The 15,980-nt window shown below is 42.1% G+C and overlaps 1 long non-coding RNA gene across 1 annotated transcript in view; it reads left to right on the top strand.

The window, feature by feature from the left end:
- The window catches only part of LOC307223643, a 39,217-nt gene extending 23,591 nt beyond the window's left edge, over positions 1 to 15,626 (top strand). Inside the window, exons 4-5 of the long non-coding RNA XR_013842140.1 lie at positions 12,504 to 12,629; positions 15,176 to 15,626. This is a non-coding gene — a long non-coding RNA (uncharacterized lncRNA). The remainder of the gene's footprint in view (positions 1 to 12,503; positions 12,630 to 15,175) is intronic.
- Positions 15,627 to 15,980: the final 354 nt, after the last annotated feature.

The raw sequence follows: 15,980 nt of genomic DNA, 5'->3' as shown, positions 1-15,980 counted from the left end.
GCTCCTTCACCATGCAAGGTGTAGAGGAAGCTTACCTGGGGTAGGGCCTTTTATACAGTGCTACAGAAATTCTGAAATTCCCTCCTGTAGGAGGTTCATTCCATCCTTTTATTGTGGAACTTCTGGTGACAGGTCAAGATCATGCTGTTTATTTCTGGGGTCATTTGGAGCCCACCCCCCAAGACAGAATTTTCTTTCATTGAGTTGCTGGGCTGTCCCTTTCTTCCCTCAGCTGTTATTAGCTCAGCTACTTTTTGATATAGTTTGATGCTTTTAATTTTTTTAAATGTCTTGTTAGCTGCCTTGAAGGACCTTGGGCACAAAAGAAAGGTGAAAAGTATTTTTAAAATAAATATATCTCGCCCAAAGATTTAACAAAAATAAAGAAATCCTTGCTAATGAGCAGTGGCTAATCCTCATATTATAAGAAAATTAAATAAAGTGACACATTACATTAGTTGTGTTTAATTAATGCAGCATAAAATGTTGCCCTTTTAATTACCAACAACAGCATCATGTTGCCTGTACCTGTAAACGATGGCTCTCAATTCAGTCTAAATGTATCATTTTTTAAAATATCACTTTTTTTTTAATGCAATCACATTCCATGGTCTCATCCCCTAGATGAAGATACTGACAAATGCAGTAAAGACACTTCATTTAGAGAGAGGATTAATAACTTCAAAGTTGGAAGCAGAATGGAAGTGAAAGGTGAAACTCAGTACAGTTGAAGGCTAATGGAAATGTTTCAATACTTTTAAGTACTAAGTTACTTAATACTTCATGTCTGAGTTTGTTTGGTTTTATTTTATTTTTTAAAAAAATGTATCTTAAACCCTAATTTATGCAGTCCCAGAATGGTAGTCCCTTTATTCTGGTAGCTGCAACAAACGGAAAGCCATGAGGTATCTTAGACTAATAGATTTCTTGCAGGTTTAAGCTTTTTAGGGTCAGAAGCCACTTTGCTAGATGTGAAAGCAGGCATAATAGTGATCAGGAAAAGCACCAGTGTTTACAGAATAAGAAGCTACTGCTCTGATCCTAGCTGCTTTGGGATATTTTCCTCACGCATAGATTGAACACACGGATGTGAGGGGGAAATCAAAAGTAGAGTTATGCACAAATAGTCTCCCAAAATTCTCCATCCTAATTGTGGGCAGAAAAAATGTGTTAGGGGCAAGGCTGGAATTAGATGAAGAGAGGCCCTAGGCTACTCTACTTGTGAAGCCCCTCCCAATCCCCTACTCTCACAACTAGAAGAAAATGAAAGTGTGTTATAAACAAAATTGAGTGAAGCCAAGGATGATGATGGGTGTTTAAAATTCTGCAATTCACAATTTCACCTCTAAAGGACATAAGATATTATTGTTAAATACCATGGTGATTTTTTTTAAAAAATCTGCAACTCACAATTTCTCCTTTAAAGAACATAAGATATTATTTTTAAATACCATGGTGATTTTTAAAAATGCATAAAATTAACACTGAAAAACTTTTGCAATATCTGAACTTTGTAAACCCTGGGCAGGCCAGGTCTTCCTGTTATATACTTGCTGGGATTGACAAGGTATTGACAAGGCATCTGACCCTCACCTGAATCTCATAGCTCTCGTGATGAGTCCTTTAGACTGCAGCCACAGTGTGGAAATAAAAGGATGAGATTGCCCTCCATATACCAGGCACTCTACTATTAAAATTAGGCCCCAGTGTTTTTGTTACACTCCCCTTCTCAATTAAGTAATCAATTTTAATCTAGAATTTAAATTCTCAAACTTTCTTATTTGTTAATCCGAGCATGTAAACTACTGCTCTCACTTCATTACAAACAGTGTTTCTACCTGCAACACACTTGAGCAAACCTGCTCCTTTTCCTTTCACAGATATTTTGTTGCCATTTGCAACTGTAGCTGCCTCTGATTAGTTATCATTTAACTCTTGGGGGAAATAATTAGCATCACACATCATGTGCATGGAAGTTGCCGAACCAATTAACCAACCAGAAGGATTACTGTTTTCCTAGAACTTGATATTCCTGGATAGTTTTGATGAACTGCAAAAGCATTTTTAGTTTGCTTTCTGTTGCCACCATGGAACTTTTCTTTATTAGTCCCACTTTGTTTTGTACGATTCCTTGCAAATGAAGGAAAACAACTTTTCTGCTTGTATATGTTGATAATATAATTTTGGTTACTGAGGACAAACAAGATTGTACAAAAACAAGATTGGGTACATGCTTGGCCAGGACATAAGTGGCCTGTCTGTGACAAAGGTGACCTGTGTGCTTGCTTGCTTAACAGCTGTTGGGAACTTCAAGGTCCCTGTTCTCCCTTCTTATGGTCTTTGTACTGGACCTGGAAACTCCAATAGACAGCATTCCATGTCAAGAAGGAGGGCAAGTGGGCACCCTATCAAATGACAGGGCAGGAGCTACACGGAGCAGGGCTTTTTCACTGGTGGTGCCCATTGTATGCCTTGCTCTTCCCAGACCTGCTATATTTTGGCATGTATTTTGGAGCTTTAAAATTTAGGAAGACTAACGCTGACGTATGAACGGGTTTTATTTGCTGCTATTCTGGGCTTCTGGTGCACCAGGTTTACACCAACGTAATAGAGTTGGCCAGGATGCCAGAAGGGATACAATTTACGAGCTTTCTCCATTATCTGCACAGCAGGGGGTGTTCAGTCAACAGTGCAAAGGCTGAGCTGAAGCATTCCCTGCTGGTTACCTGCTTTCAGCAATAGGGGTTGCTGTTTGGTAGTACCCAATTGGTTAGCTGTCAGATTCTAGAGCTCCCTATTGGTGGCTCTTAGGTAATTCACAAAATACAGAGTCCATTCATAAAACACAGTGTTCATTCATAAAGCAGTAACATAAATCTCCATTGCTACATATTGGGTGTATATTTCAGTGGTTGAACGTACAGGTTTATGGCCATGCTGTAGTGTAGTGCTTATGCGACTGTGAATAAAAGGTGGCTGGGCTCATTGTCTTGGGGTTGTTTTTTTTTGGGGGGGAAAGGTGATAAAACTGATTTCCAGTAAGTGCCCTCCCTTTATTTCCACAACAAGTCCTTGAGTCTGTACTCTGAATAGTGACACCAGGGACCTAGAGTGTGCAGGGCTTGTCAGTCCAATCCCCTGCACAGTCTCATCAGGGCTGACCTTAAGACAATTGGAGCAATTTGCCCAAATTGGGCTCCGCGTGCCACTCCTAAGCGGCCCCCTGCATCAGGGCAATGTAGATGGATTTTATTTATATCTATAAGATTTTGAAGACTTTGGCTGTGAACTGAGGCCCTACCAAACAAACAAACAAACAAACAAACAAACAAACTTGCACCCCACTGCTTCAAATTGGGCCCCACTGGCTAGCCCTGAGTCTAATAGTTGCTGGGCCTGAGTTGCCCTGCCCTTGCATGAAGTCTTGGGTTTACAATTTTGGGAGAGGGGAGACTGCGGCACTGGGGAGAGGGCAGGCTGGTGAGGCCCCCTAGATTTAGAGGCCTGGGTTGCCCTGCCCTCGCATGAAGTCTTAGGTTTGCAATTTTGGAAGAGGGGAGTCTGCCCGCTGGGGAGAGGGAGGGCTGACAAGGCCCCCTAGATTTAGAGGCCCTAGGCTTCAGCCTACTTAGCCTATACATAAAACCGGCACTGATTAGGGGAGAGAACTATTTCAGTCAATTTATCTAGGGAAAGAGAAATTCTCCACCAATTAATTCCAGGGGGATTGAGTTCACCATTAACAATTGTAAACCAGCAGTGTCTTTGTCCCCACCCCCCACAAAAAAGCTGGTGAACATCCTGTGACAAAGTGACACTCTTTTTCTAGGAAGGGGAAATAACTCAGAAATTATCTCAGAAGAATCTCCTTTGAGAAATTTCAATCCATCTCTCGCACATGCTAGGTGTCTCTCACCTCTGTGTGTCCACCTAAAGGTCCGAAAGGAGCTTCATGTGTGTCCACCTCAATGTATGCCATAATAATAACTGACTGCAGTTATCTCCAGATGTTAGTTATCTCGCTCACTGGTGTATCATGGCGTTTCTTCTTTCCGCACCCCTCCCAGCAGTCATTTCTCCTTTGGTCACTGCTGTGAATACATAACCACCTGTCTCCAGGCACTGCATTCATCTGCAGGGTTGATTGGGACTACCTGGCTTAAGGTGGGCAATAGCTGACCAGTGAGACATAATGATCTCTCCCACTGACAAAGGCTACCTGTAGTGCTCATACATTACGCCAATCAGTCTGAGTTTAATAACTCCTAACTGCTGCCTCTGACATTGTCTTTGCTGCATCAGCAGCATGGAAGCAATCTCTCTGGAGTGCAAGCCTGGGCAGTGTGTAGAGAGGGCCTGGACTCCCCAGCAGTGGTGTAGCATGGGTTGCCAGGGCTGTGGGGAGGGTGTGGATTGGAGGGAAGGAAATGGACAGAGTATGCATATACATTCATGTGCCTAATGGCATCCGCATCACCCAGGAGATCGCAGCTGCAGAGATCAGAAGAGTCGTTCCATTGTCTGGAGAGGTCACTTTCTGATTCACATGGGGAAGCCATTTTCAATGGAGCTAAGTGACGGAAGTATGCAGCAGTATTGAGGCAACACAGGGTGTTTAAATTTTGTGCCCCTAACAATTTTGCACTCAGGGCAATTTTGCACCCAGACGTTATGACCTCACTCTTGGCCTTGTTGATGTGGTCCTACGGAAAGCAAAGCAATACATTTGGCACCACCTTGGCTTCAGGATTTGCTGGAAGGAAGCGTACAAGATGCTATTTATGGGCCAGTGTGGTGTAGTGGTTAAGAGCGGTAGTCTCGTAATCTGGAGAACCAGGTGCGTGTCTCCGCTCCTCCACATGCAGCTGCTGGGTGACCTTGGGCCAGTCACACTTCTTTGAAGTCTCTCAGCCCCACTCACCTCACAGAGTGTTTGTTGTGGGGGAGGAAGGGAAAGGAGAATGTTAGCCGCTTTGAAACTCCTGAAGGGGAGTGAAAGGCGGGATATCAAATCCAAACTCTTCTTCTATTCTTCTTCTATCCAACCACCTATGGGATTCTACATGGTATTTGCGTAATGTTTACTTCTTAGCCCTTCTTCTCCTGAAGATGTCCTGCAAGGAAGTGAGTAATGGTTATCGTCTAATTTTTATCAGAGGGAATCTTTCATCTAGAACCCTCGGAAGGTTTGATCTGAAGTCTCTTGCCATACAAGGTCTTCAGCAAGGCTTAAGGTGTTACTTTAATTGGATGTGTGGGGAAAGGGTTGGTAATAACTCTTGTATTTATATTCTTAGGTAAGCTGGTTCTTTGTTCATACTAATGCATTTTGCAGATTTTCCTTTGATGAATTAGAGCACTTACTTTCATTTTCCAGAATTGGATGTAGAAGTAATATCTAGATATTATTTTGGAGCAGGACAGGAGCCTTATGATAAGGAGTCCAATGCGAGACACGGTAGTTCTCAAGAACATTATCAAGAATATGGCAAGGAGCCATATTGTTAGTTTGTAGCACTCATCTTAGATGGCATGTAACTGTGTATAGGGAATACTGCAGACCTTGGAACTACAATAAACCCCATAGGCTTGCACTTTTTATGAACTTGAGATCCATCACTATGTCCTTTACTATCAGCTCGAGATACCATTTCTCCTCAAGCACTACAGGAACGCAGCTTTGCCACACTGCAGAAATGTCTCGGCCTTGGCAAATGTGTCTCTATTTATATTGTTCTCCCTCCAATGCTCAATATACAATTTTTTAAATTCAGTCATTCCATTAAGTTCAGCTACATTCCATTCTTATAGGCGAGTCCTTTGAGGGGTGTTATTGGTGAACGTGCACGCACAGAAACTTTACAAAATTTTATTTTGCCAAGAAGAAACAGATTTTATTGGTCCATGTCTACGCAACCCAGGAACACTTAATTTTTTTTTTTTAAAACTAGACCGTCTAGCAAACCTACAGGTATATTTCACAAAGATATATCCAAAACACAAGAAAAAGATAGCAGAACCATAGAATCTTATAGTTGGAAGGGACCCCAAGGGTCATCTAGTCCAACCCCCTGCGATGCAGGAATCACAGCTAAAGCATCCATGACAGATGACCATCCAAAGTCTGCTTAAAAAACTCCAAGGAAGGAGAGTCCACTGCCTCTCGTGGAAGTCTTTTCCACTGCCAAACAGCTCTTACTGTCAGAAAGTTTTTCCAAATGTTTAGTCGGAATCTCCTTTCTTGCAACCTGATATTCTCAGAGGACTACATACGTCGAATTGGACGCACAGATTACCCTTTGAGCTCAAAGCTGTTACCAATGGTCTGGGTGGGTTTTTGCAAGTAGAGGATCAGAGTGAGAAGGGATAATAAATGCATTCCTTTAAAAATGTATTTATCATCTTTTTAACCCAACCTTCCTCCAAAGTCCTGAGAGTGGGCTACATAACCACACAAACACTCTATTTTATAACACTCCTGCAAGGTGCATTAAGGTTAGATCAGGCATAGGCAAACCCCGGCCCTCCAGATGTTTGGGACTACAATTCCCATCATCCCTGACCACTGGTCCTGTTAGCTAGGGATGATGGGACTTGTAGTCCCAAACATCTGGAGGGCTGGAGTTTGCCTATGGGTTTGCCTGGGTTAGAGGTAGCGTCATCCACTGAGAGCTTCATTGCTGAATCAGGATTTGAATTGTGGACAGTAGTCCTATTCAGATTAGATCCATTGAAGTTAATGGTCACAACTACCATATTCATTTCAATGGCTCTTCTGTGAATACGACTTAACTTAATACAGTTCTGAGTCTCCCTGCCTTTCACCATTGGCCTCTGGGAGCCAGATGTCCGTTGGATGCGTATCTGGTGCATTATAACACATCATGAAGATGAGTGTGTTATAATAAGTATAGCACAAGCCAAAATCTAGAATTAAATTAACCTGAGATAGATAATGTATTAGATTTGCTTAACATGCAGCTGAACAAACAGGGATCTCACTGTGGCCTTTTAAAAATGGAATTTGTTAGTATGACTCTGATAAGAACACAGTGTGGTATTTAGTGTTCCAAATATATTTTGATTGTGTGACTTTTTGTTAAATTTATGAGAGGCATTTATCACACAGAGAGCACTTAGAGCAATGTACAAACCAGAGATACTCAACCACCTCTCTTTAGCTTGAGTAAGGTTGCCTAGATAGAACACTTCTAGAATCACCTCTGACCTTTCCCTTCCCTTTTTCTTCCTTCTTGCCTTGTTACACAAAAATAGGGGTATATAGAAAAGATCTTCCACAGCACGAGAGATCAAAAAACAAACAGTGCTGTGAAATCATTCAACAATTCTTGGCAAGAATTCCTAAAGGTAGGCGTAAAATACTAGCAGAGTACTATGAGGCAGAGGTCATCGTAAGGGAGTCACAGCCAATTTCAAACCCTGTCTGTTTCCAAAAAAACCACACATTGATACACACTCAAACGTATTGTTATGTTACGGATCTGGAGGTTCAGTATTGTGGAATACCTGGGAAGAAAATGGTGAAAGTTGTGAGGTTGAGATGCTCTGAACAAAAGGTTGGCACTACCTGAAGATCCAACAGAGTTCCAAAGAACATAAAACATCTGTCAGAGATGAACAGCGGGAACAATATCTGAGCAGAGCCACGAGGGGGAAGGCAAATTCCTTTTTCAGGTGCTTTTTTTAGTTCTGTGAAAAACAAGGACCAAAAGCCACGTGAATCAAAGCTTCATAAGCAAACCCTGAAGAGATGGCATGGCTCAATATTAGCTAGGAAGTTAGGAATGAGAACTTTGTATCTCCCTACCATATTTCAAAAGTATAGCTATTATTATTATTATTATTATTATTATTATTATTATTAAATGCATGTCCATGGTGCTTCATGAAGAACAAAAGGGAAGTGTCTGAGAAGCATATGTAAACCTCTTAGAGGTTTTTAGTGATTAAGCGGTATATAAATCAATTAAATAAAATCTAAAGTTCAATACGGGGAGACTGTGGGGCCTTGGCTTAGTCACAGTAGGGCATGTTAATTTATCCACCTTTTTCCTCTTCACCCAAAATGCAGTGATGGAGAGCAATAAATATTTTGAAGAAACATTCTCTACAGCCTCATTTTATTCTCACGGCAAAGTCTCAGGAGGTCAGGGTTGACAGACTCTAGCAATGGTACCCAAGCACTTACTCTGTGGGTTGCCATGGAAACATGCCAGAGGAAGGAGTAACCTGTAGTCTGTGATACTCTGGCACCAGTGCTGGAGATGTTGGGAGTGTGATGGGGCATTGCAGCTATAAGCTCAGCAGGGGCCAAGTGGCCTAAGTGACCTGTCCTGTCACAGAAACTTGTCACTCAGGCATAGAGCAAGCTCTCCAGCTACCCATGATTACCTGCTTATAGGCTCATCTCAAGACCACGAACCCTAGCCAGAAAGTTCTTCCAAGCTATAGGTTTTTAATAAATAGGAAGTCTAATGTAACAAGCATGTGCACCATTTTTGGAGGGAACACTGCATGTAGCTATTTTGGCAAACTGACCCACTTTCCATCCTCTTGTATTGAGTAATCAATGCTAACTGTGATCCTAAGGCTGGGGGTGGGCAGTTATCTGCCACACATAGAGGGTTGGCCCTGGGAATACAGCACAATCTAAACCATGTTTACTCAGAAGTAAGCCCTATAGAATTCAATGGGGCTTACTCCCAGGTAAGTGGGGCTAGGAGTGCATCCTTAGGCTTCATTCAGACCATGCTTCATTCCATGTGCACATTTCCTTACCTGATATTTTCCACATTTTACATATCTCTCACATGACATAAAAGGCACTTGTGGAAAAACAAGCAAAATCTAGGGAAAGTTTTGGTGCTCATTTTTGTAATTTGCTTCCAGATTTATTTATTTTTGGTAAGCATTTTAACCCCCCAAAAACATGTTCATCATTGCACCGTAATGATGATATATTGGACAGTGTTTTGGCATACAATTCTTTCCTGCCTTTGGAAATTGATCAGAAAGCCACGTTTCCATAACACAACAGGTAACACAGTAGAAAGGGAATGTTTTATTCAAGTGCTAGCATTATAATTAGGAAAACTAATGCACAAATCCCTACATCTCAAAGCACCCTTAGTCGTGTTTAGAAGAGAACAGTTGAAATCAACATGACTTAAGTTAGTCTGAAAGCACATGAGACCATCACCTTGATGAAGCTAAGCAGATATGGATTTGGTCAGTTGCCTGAATCATCGGCTGCCTGAGAAATACATGAATGGCACCTTCAGTTCTGTGATGGAAGAGAGGCAGAATGTAAACATAAGAAAATAAATGAAATGGGTTCCATGAGCTAAAATCACACCTTTGGGTTAATCATGACCTCTCAGTGGACCATAGTGTAGCACATGGTGGTTTTTAATCACTGTAACCGAATGACACTTGTAGCATTGATTATGCCCACCCTATGTGGCATAGGGTCCATTTGAGAAATGCAAATTTGTTAGTACACAATTATTTTTAAAGGAGTCAATGTGTGCTCTCTGTCTGTGTACGTACAATATATATGTGTATGTATGTATGTTTTTATGTATGTATGTATGTATGTGTGTGTGTACATGTGTATAAACTGTACATACATATCTGTGTGTAAATGTAGGTCACTAACTCTGGAGTATCTTTTTCTGTAGCAGTTTATAACCTGCTGCTTTGGTCTGGCGTATGTCTTCAGTAATAGGTAGTCTTTGACTGCGGCATGCTTTTGTGTCCTTTCAGTGTGCTCCTCCTTTGAAGTCAAAGAGTTCATTTTGTTTGAAGCATTTGACTCTGGGCACTGTGCAACTCAATTTCACAGTTTAGTTATTACACGTTCCTGCCAATCATATTAAGATTGCATATTACAGAGTTACGGTTTCAAAAGGTTAGGCACATGCTCTTTAATACTTTGTGCAATTCTGCTGTCACACTTCCTCCTTTGATTCCCCCGCCCTACATCTAAGCTAAAGGAACAGCTTGCCTCCTTGTCTTGAGAAGGCTTCCTTCGTATAAGCAGGAAAAAGAAACCACAAGGAGAGCCTGGGTGTTGAAACACTCAACATTAACTACTGTAGATGTGATTATGCACAAATCCATCAGTGAAGTATTATATGTCAGATGAGTGAAAGAAACCAACATCATTTGTATAAACTACAAATTATCAGGGCTGCCTTCTTGGAAGGATTCTAGAAAGTTTAAAGAGAATGTTGTAGCATGTAATTGTAAGTTAAGAGCACTGAGAGGTCTGCCCAGAAAAAGTCTCCAAGTTCAGATAGAGAGGTCTGAATGGGCACAAGTGTAATCAAAGGGGAATAGCAACCAATCATGGGTTCCGAGGCCTATCTGTTTGGTACTTAAATTTTCAGAGAGGTTTGTCACACTCAGGGATTCATCCCTGGGGTGAAACAAATTTGGAAAAGGGCTGCTTCATTACACAGTTGAATATGCTAGCATGGGAGCCACAGGCTAGGATCTGTTATAGCAGCCCATAGCAATATTATGGAGGGACTGAGGGAATATTATTACCAGGAGAATTCTGTTCCAGGGTTTCCTGGTCTTCGCAGCTGTCAATTTATTCTTCTTTTAGTTCAGAGACACAAGCAAGATGTTTGGGAACCATGGATAATCAGTGTGTGTTGGTGGTGGTGGGGAGAGATATCATGCCCACCATCTCTACTCCACAGCAGGTGGCGCTGTGGTCTAAACCACTGAGCCTCTTGGGCTTGCCGATCGGAAGGTTGGCGGTTTGAATCTTTGTAATGGTGGTGAGCTCCCGTTGCTCTGTCCCAGCTTCTGCCAACCTAGCAGTTTGAAAGCAAGCCAGTGCGAGTACATAAATAGGTACCGCTGTGGCGGGAAGGTAAATGGCGTTTCCGTGTGCTCTGGCTTCCATCATGGTGTTCTGTTACACCAGCAGTGGTTTAGTCCTGCTGGCTACATGACCTGGAAAGCTGCCTATGGACAAACACCAGCTCAGTCGGCCTGAGTGTCGCACCCCATAGTCACGTTTGACTGGACATAAGTGCCATGGGGTCCTTTACCTTTTTTTTACCTTACTCCCAGCTTACCTGCATTGATTCAAAAGACTGAAAAAAATCACAGTGTGTACACACTGTATGTGTACAAACTCTTTTGTGATCTTTGGATTGACTCACGGAGGCCAGGAGTATAGAAAATGGATACCATCCTGTTCCTCCATCACTGATTTTATGTGATTCCTGAATGTCTTACTGGGGCTTCAGTCAAGTGCAGATTCATTCCATCTTTACTAACCAGGAAGACACATTAAGTGGCTTTCTTTCGACTTGGTAAATGGGTAGAGCTCATCCCCGATGCAAAGTTTTGTATCAGCTTTCTGTTCTTGAAATGCAAAATACATTCATAGAAACAATGCAATATATAATTATCCAGTCATTTAGCTGAGAATTTCTATTATTACACTTTGGTGCCCAAATACAATGGACTCTTCATTTCTGGCATGGGGATTGCATAAAGCCAATGACGTTAAGTTCAAAACACATCCATACATCCCTTTTGGATTCTAAAGTCCTCAGCATGCTTCTGACAAGGTAATCCTTAAAAAGATGTTCTTGTCTTTTCTGTAACTGAGTTAGGAACAGCATGACTTACCTCAAGGTATACTTTGATGAGAGTAGCCTGCACCATGCAGTGTCACTCCCCATGGACTTTGCAAGGTGCCCTAATATGATAGTACTAAGAGTGTTTTGAAGTTTGGTCGTTAACACTTTAGTGGTTTCATTCTCATAAGGCCTCTTGGCTCAAAACAGAATGTTTTGGTCAAAGTCACAAACTCCTCTTTCGGCTACAGTCCTACAAGAAGAGTTTGTCGTGGACTGCAACCCTATACATGCTTGTGTGGGAGAAATTTCCATTGAAGTCAATGGTGCTTCCTTCCAAATGGACATCTATAGGATTGCTCTGTTGGTGACCTTAACTTTGTTGCATTGTGGCTCTCCTTGCCTGCACTAATCTCCTCTGATCCCATTACAGTATAATGATGGAGTGAGTTAGTTTCAGACAGCCATTGTGCTTTGGATATCATATCTCAGATACTTTTACCTCTCTTTTCACATGGCTCAAAATATGGAATGCTGGAATATGAGAGAATCACTCACTCCCTGTTTAATGAGTTTTGCTCCCTCATCTTGTCCAACAGTGTCAAGGAAGTGAAAAAGTTTGCATGATTCAAACAAAAAGCCCTAATGGCATCCTTAACTGGACCCCAAAATCTGCCATATGAAATGGTTTGACTCAGGCCCCACATAATGTTCAAATCATGCCTAAAGAGAAAATGATTATATACGATAGAGCAGGGAAAATGTGTCGTCGTCGCCCCCGCCATCAAATGTACATTTACATTTCTCAAAGCTGTTTTCTTGCAACCTTCACTTGGCTAAAATTCTTTGGTTCTGCCTCTAAAATATTTATCATTGTAGAATCCCCTTCAGCCAGCACACTCAGCTCCTGATTGTTCGGGGCAATTGTGTGCCAAATCCCAGAGGGAATAGATGCCTGGAACGAAGGACACAATGCAAAAAATAACCTTTTTCTATGAGAGCAAGGTATTTATGTAAAAGGTGGTGGAAGAGTGAAAGCACCCATATTTGCAAAGTTAATTTGTTCTATCAAAACAACAGAGGGTTTTGTCTTTGTGTTCTAATAATTCAGGTACCTTTTTCTAAACACACACAAAAAGTCACACCTAAAAAACAAAATTGTGGTTACTGCCTTCAAATGGAAGTCCTATTAAGTCATTCACCTGAATGCATGCAGGCTAAACGTGTGGAGGGAGAAGGTTGAAAGGGAGAATCTCAGGCCAAATTCACATCATGCATTTAAAGTGCTATGGTGCCACTTCAAATTATCATGGCTCAGCACCCAAATAATTATGGGAGCTGCCGTTTATTAAGGGTCCTGAGAGTTATTAGGAGGCCTCTAGTCCCCTCCCAGAGCTACAGTTCTGTGAGTTCTCCATGAAGAGGGATTGGTGGTTAAACTGTTCTGGGAACGGGCAAAGTGTATTTCTGGGTAGGATATGCTAATGACAGGAGAATGACAGAAGAAATGAGGGAGCAAGTGGGGGGTAAGATTCTTGTTTTGTGGGGTGCTTGCTTCCCTCCTGCACTGCCTCTGGGTGCATGCAAGGGGAACAGGGAAGGGAAGTTTCGTTGCATGCGGAGAAGTCGTTCCATTTGCACAGTGACTTAGCTAGATACAGCCCCTGATTAGCTTCCTGAAAAGGACTTCACAATCTCATTGTAGACTTCACATCTCATATATAGCCATGCCACCAGCAGTTCTCGGCAAAGCAGAATAAAATTAAACCTTAAAATAGCAAGACTAGGGTATGATTTAGTCAGCAGTATTTATAAAATTGTTCCAGGCATCTTAGATATGTATTTTAATACCTAGCGTGCCTTCTGATAAGCGAGCGATCAGATTGTTATTGGGACGACTTAATGAAAGTCCAGAAGCTGGTCATGATCTCGTGACCTCAACCGACGTGGGTTAGGAAATGTTTATGAAAGGCTTAATCGGCAGACCAATCCATTTCTAGGCATTATTAATCCAGGAAGGGGTTTTTTTTGGAGGGGTGGGGGGTTGGTTGGTTGGTTTGGTTCCCCCCACCCCCGCAATATAGTCTGGAGGGTCGACATCCGGAAGCCCTTTGCAGGAGGGCGGCAGAGAGAGGCACTCGTTTTAAATAATAATATAAAAATGTGAAATAGAGCATGATGGCTCAGAATCCCTGATGTGCATATACAGCAATATTATTATGGGTGATGAGCAAACAGTGGGAGGCTTACTGAAAAGTAACAGAGGCACAAATGAATGAAAAGAAATGTCAGCAACAGCAGTAGCTCTGGTTTCAGCTGAGTGAGTGGAAGATAATACCGCAGTTGCTTTCTCAGCTTGCTTTCTGCTGCTTTAATGACAACTGATCCTTTCAATTCTCTGTCCATATGGGAATTTTAGCTCGAGTATAACACCCAAGTCTTTGCCGGACAGTTCACCAATGTAAGCAGAACATTTATTTCTTTTTAATTCCCATACCAATTTATTGGGAATAGGATCCGGGGACAAAATAAAGCTCGCTCGCTTGACACTAATGGGCTTTCTGGCTTCTGGTTCCTGGAAGCTCTGCAATGACAGATGACAATATGGCTGTGGTGTTTTAGTGCTCGTTCGTAACAAGGAAAAAAGGGCCTTGGAAGAAGAAAGGGACACAGAGAGAAAGCCCAGCCATCAGCTTTGTTCGCAATCCAGTTCAGACAAAAATAGTAATACTTGGATTGTTCCCGTTGAAGAATCTGCTTCCTTTGGCAACCTGAGAAGTACAACCAGCATCTTCCATCCCAATTGTACTGCCAAGCACTTAGGTGTACGGGCTGCTGATAAGCACCTGGGGCAGACAGGATGGCAGCTGGAAGCAGGAGACAGGTAACTTGTTGGACTCTCTCAGAGACAAATTGCCCATCTTGCGGAAGAGCAGCAGCTCTCAGAGCTTTTATAACAGGCATTTTCATGGGATTGGCTCTCTATAGGGCCAGGAGGATTATGGGTTGTGTCAATAGTCTCGTGGCTTTCCAGCCAGCAGTCCTACCAGTGGAGGAAGCAGGGAACAATCCCTAATCCAAGCCCTGCAGCACCTGAGTTGGAAACCAATTCTATCAAAGTAAGTCCTGGTAATTTCAGTTCAGCTTTGCTTGGGAGTCACAGCAAAACAAATCCAAGAGTGAAAAGCCCGTTGGTTGGATTCAGAGCAGTGACATTTGGAACGCCACATCCAAGAGCTGACAGTACTCCATACTGTTGAGTACAGTCACACAAAAAGCAATGACTTCATCTATTTATGACAATATATTCCAGTAGTAGTGTAGATGGATACCAGGTTATATTTTCCAGAGCTAGAGAAATGAGGGTGGTCTTAATCCAAAATGTAAGCAAACACCTGATGCAAAGAAATAAAGCCTTCTGGAGGTTTATATTCATTCTATCTGTGAGTCCAGCTTTAGGGGTCACAATGAATTTTGAAAGGTACACAATGTGGGATAAATAAAGACCCTTAGGCTTCATTTACTAACCCCATGTCTGCCTGTCCATACAGATCCTACAGTTTCCTTGCAGACCTCACCCAACGCTATGGGCCACAAACCGCCAAGACAGGAGACTCGGTGAGAGTATCAAAATCTTCTCCCATTGCAAATAACATAAAATAAAAGAATGAGTGAAGATTTTTTCAGTTGACTGGGCATCTGGATCCTGAAGTCTTTGGTGCAGTTCTACAGGAGATTTTATATTCACTGTAATGTTATTTTCATTTGTTGATTTTCTAAATGGTTTTACTTTCACTGCTGGAGGTAGTAAGCATCTGAATGTGAGTTGCTAGGACTAGCAGATGGGGCAGAGCTGTTTGTGCTCAGCTCTAGCTTGCAGACTTCCCTCGGGCATCTATCTGGTTGGCCACTGTGTGAAAAGGATGCTGGACTAGATGGACTCTTGGCTTGCTCCAGCCGGGCTGTTCATATGCTCTTACATTTTACTAGTATTTTTCCCCCACCCACCCCATGTTTCTGCAATCTCATCCTGAGATCACCATTGTACTGAGCTTATATAAGCAAAAGCAATAATAATTTACCAGGGCAACTTCTTTCCTGAGTTACTGTTTCCCTGCATGACTTTCACAGGCGTATCTGGCAATGCAGTTAGGCATCTGCTGACATTTTTTGTTTGCAGGTACATCAAAGAGAAAATAACCTGTTCTGTTCTGTCCAATTGTCTAATTCAGGCATAGCTCCGCTGCTGGCTCCCTAATGCAGAAAAAGTGGAAGCAGTACAAATAATTTTGTCTTTGGAAAAACCTGGGCATGGTGATGAATGCAGAAAGGGAACAAATATTGAATGGAAAAGGT

Source organism: Podarcis cretensis (genome assembly GCF_951804945.1).
Source record: "Podarcis cretensis genome assembly, chromosome: 9".
NCBI lineage: Eukaryota > Metazoa > Chordata > Lepidosauria > Squamata > Lacertidae > Podarcis > Podarcis cretensis.
This window is presented reverse-complemented; position numbering and strand designations above follow the sequence as displayed.